Below are 4,183 nucleotides of genomic sequence, written 5' to 3'. Positions count from 1 at the left end.
CCAGAGTCAAACAAAACTAAAGCATGGTGCCCAAAAATGGGAGGCATATCTGTCACTACTATGCCTGACTTCTCGGCCTCGCATCGAGTGGTAGAAAACACTCTACCCTGCTGCTACTAACGACTTGGGCCTCCCTGAAACGAGCTTACGGGTTGGCCCCTGAGTTCAGGCACGTTCCACCTTGGGCGTCCTGACATAAGCCCCTTTTGACCACATCGAAAGCAAACCCCAGAGCCGACTAGGCAACATTCCCAATGTTGCCTACCACAAGTAGTACAGATCGGCTTTTCTTCCTTGAAAGTCACAACTTGAGAGCCCTGTTGTCCCCACTGACGTAGAGCATTAACTGTGTTCTAGTTCCTTTGCTAATGCTCAGGAGCCCTTGGCTCAGCCTTCCTTTTCTGACCTGTAGAGGCCCCAATCCCGAGCGACTTCCTGTACTCTTCTCCTGCCTGGGAGTCAGCATCAATCCTCATGGCGGCCCACAGTGCCGCAACATATGTCTTGAAGTCCAAGGCATGTACCATACCTCACCGTCTGCTCTTCAGACCCTGGATGTATCTCTCTGTCCTCGCTGCCTCGATGGCTACTAGTTCAGGAGCAAAGTGGGACAACTTATCAAATTCCTGCTCATATTCCTCTACCGACATAACTCCATGTTTCAAGTTCAAGAACTCTGCCTGCTTTTTGTACCGGGTGTTGGCCGAAAAATACTTCTCATGAAAACACTCCTTGAACTGCTCCCAAGTTGCAAGTTCCCCACTAGTATTAATCATTTTCTCTATTGAACGCCACCAGATTTCTGCGTTTCTAGTCATATGAAAATTGCACATTGAAGCTTGTGCTCTTCCAGGCACCTCATAAAACGAAAAATCATCTCAATAGATGACAACCACATCTCTGCTTTAGTGGGGTCCCCCAATAATCCATCAAAGAAGCAAGGGTCAAACTTCTTGAAATCCCAAATGCTTCGCCTCAAGTAACAGTCCTTGCATGTCTCTATTCTATGGTCGAGTCTGCTGTAACTGCTCAGGTGGCACCTGTTCCTCCTGAGCCTAGTTTTGGGCAGTCTGTCTTACCATCGTGTTATGAATCAACTCCTGCGGTTTTTCCATTAGGGAGTATGCAATAGCTTCACTAATTCTTGCTTCCATTTCCTTCTCATCGACTTGGGTCATATGTGGATCCCTTAACCCCTCCTTTAATAGTCTTTCTTGCTCTAAGTTTAGGTACCATGTCCTGTCATGAACTCATAAATTAGCTCTTTACCTCTGGGTCTTTCTCCGTAAACACGCTACTAAAACATTACATCACTAATCTCATATATGTACTAAAAACTTTCATTAGTAAGACATATCTGGCAATGATGAGGAATCCGTTACTGAGCCACAGGGACTACCTAGACTTACATAGTAAATCAGTCTTCAGAACCCAAAACATAGGCTCTGATACCAACTGAACGACCCACCTCCCTAGGACTCAAGTTAGGCCGTTACTAAACACATGCATGCATGGAACTTAAAATGACACCCTTTTATAGTGAAATAAATTCTAAATAAATAAGATAAATTCAAAAGGCCTTCATTAAATTCAAATATTAAAAACAGACGATAGAGTACCCATAAATCATAAATGATAATAAATAGGTCTGAAAACAAATCTTAATAGTAAGTTTCAAACATCAAAACTGAAAGTTGAAAAACATGAAAACAAATCTAAATATCATGAGCGAAAGCATAAAACTGGTCCTTGTGGCTCGATCATGAATTTCGCTTGTCAATATCCGGTGCATATCTACCTTTACCTGAAACAACAACATGAGAAAGGATAAGTATAAAATACTCAGTAAGTAACCCCACTATTGGGGTCAGGCTAGGCATCTATGTTCTCTAGATACCTACCTCTAGTGGAAACATATAAATTTCTCTAGTCATCATCGGACACATACATACCTGAAAAACTTATTTCTATCCTGCTGTAGTTAGTTATGCCCACTACCTCTAGTAAGTCCGGTAGGACCCACAACCTCTGGTGAATCCCGAAGGAGACATAACCTCTGGTGAATCCTAAAGCAAATACGATCTCTAGTGAATCCTGAAGGAAACACAACCTCTGTGAATCCCAAAGGATATCACCACCTCTAGTGAATCCCGAAGGAAACACAACATCTAGTGGGCATCTAACTAATAAGTAAGAACACTATCACAGTCTTAACATCACAAGTATCACAACATGGTTCTATAACGTACATATACACCTCAACATCATGGCTCTACAACATACATATATGCCTCACTATTCTCATATCAAATACAACCTCATGGAATCAAATATCATCTCATGCTAGCATTCAAGTATCTACGTGTACAAATAAATCTTTCAGATCCTCATACAAGAACATACATCGGTTATACTATACTATCCATCTATCATGCTATCGTTCTGTCATAATATTCATCTATCATGCTAGCATACAGCTAGTGCCTGGCCCGTGGGAAGTTCTAGTAGTAAGATTACTTACCTTGATATTAGGTCGAACCAAAAAGCAATTGAATCTTTGTGAAATTCTCGAATCCTTAATCAAGCCTAAAGATAAACCAAGCTTTAAAATTAATAACTCAATCCTAATTCCAAACACCCAAATATTTCCAAAAAAACTTACCTAAGATGTGGTCTGATTCGAATTCACCTCCAAATGTTGAATTTAAGCCCAAACAATTATTCGAGCAACCAACACCCTTCTAATCTACAAAATCTTGGAATTTACTCTTAGTACATAAACCAAAATAATTTTTGACCTTCAGGTTCACACTCCTAAGAGTAAAATCTTGCCGAAATCCACAACAAAACTTAATAACTTAATTATTATAATTTACAATTGAACCAAACAAGTAACAAAGCCCCAAATCATACCAAAATCCTTGCCAAAATCACCTCAACTTTGCATGTCGACACGCCAAAAGTCTCTTAAACTCCTTCAAACTATCAAGTCCAACCTCCAAAATCCTGATTGAAGTAATAATTAAACACATTATTTATTGAGTATTCAAGATCCTCAACAAACCCATAAAAATAGTTTAGATCTTACCCCAAAACTCAAGATTCCCTTGAGATTACGCATTGGCAGTCGACGAACTCAAATGATGGCTGAGGCTTCGACGGTGGCAAAAACTTCGACGGCTGAACGTGGACGGTTGGCTGGGGTGTTGAATGGCCTCACGGAGGCTAAAACCCGAGCGACGGCGCGTGGCTGGATGACTCCACTCGGCAGGTGATCTGGTGTGAGGGTTGGGTGAACATATCGGGACGACTCTACTCTTCAGGCGAGCTGGCGTGAGGGCCGGACGAACAAATTGGGCGGATGGATGCTACTGGCTTGGTCGACGGTTAGAGAAGGTGGCTTGATAGCGTCGACGATATCATGCAGCTTGGTCTGAATGGCAGGAGTTGAGGCAGCTGCTAGGGTACGTGAACAACAAGGGGAAAACGAAAGCAGAGAGGGGGTTGGAGTCTCGGGCAGCGTGAGGAAAAAGAAGAAAGAGGTTTTGTTATATATATAAAAAATAATAATAATAACTTAAAAGGAAATAGAATAAACATTTATTTTATTCTTTTCCTTATTCTACTTCATTTTATTAAATTCCTTTCCTTTCCAAAATGAAATTAATTCCTGCTAATAATTTCCAAATTAAATAATTTCAATGTCAATAATTAAATTCCCGCAATTACACTTAAGTCCAAAAATTCCAAAAATTCCCTTAATTAATAAAAATTACTGAAATTAGATAAATAATAAAATTCGGGGTGTTACAACCTCCCTGCCGCTTATGCCACAAAGGGTTGTCTTCGTGTGTCTTTAAATTACCTTCGCCTTATTGTTGTTGTCGTCTACGATGAATACGTCTTTGATCAATGTCAGTTGTCTTGTTTGTTGAATAATACTTTCTACGTTAACCAATGGTTGGTCACACATTAAACCCAACTCTGGTAAGTTGTATTGTACTGAATATTGTTGTACATCTTCAATAAAATTATTCTGTACGATGAAAAAATTAATATTAAATAATATTCATATCATATATTTGGGAAATGTAAGATTATAAATCTCTTATCATGCAGTAATAGTAAACTTCATCAGGTGTGATAAATCGCCCCATGATTGAATCATACCAGGGAAAATAGT

General features: G+C 39.9%; 1 long non-coding RNA gene across 2 annotated transcripts; it reads right to left on the bottom strand.

Annotated features, from left to right (window-relative positions):
* Window positions 1-1,560: 1,560 nt before the first annotated feature.
* LOC120071939 (uncharacterized) lies at window positions 1,561-3,546 on the bottom strand. Of its 2 annotated transcripts, XR_016527557.1 has the most exons (4): window positions 3,089-3,546; window positions 2,663-3,006; window positions 2,522-2,586; window positions 1,561-2,094 (listed from the first exon to the last, which is right to left on the bottom strand). It is a non-coding gene; the product is annotated as an uncharacterized LOC120071939 (long non-coding RNA). The 2 variants fall into 2 exon arrangements; XR_016527556.1 differs by lacking the exon at window positions 1,561-2,094 and having other exon boundaries at window positions 2,459-2,586.
* Window positions 3,547-4,183: the final 637 nt, after the last annotated feature.

Source organism: Benincasa hispida, chromosome 2 (assembly GCF_027475165.1).
Source record: "Benincasa hispida cultivar pf3 chromosome 2, pf3_genome.v1.1, whole genome shotgun sequence".
NCBI lineage: Eukaryota > Viridiplantae > Streptophyta > Magnoliopsida > Cucurbitales > Cucurbitaceae > Benincasa > Benincasa hispida.
Note: the sequence above shows the minus strand (reverse complement) of the source record. Positions and strands in the feature narration are given on the sequence as shown.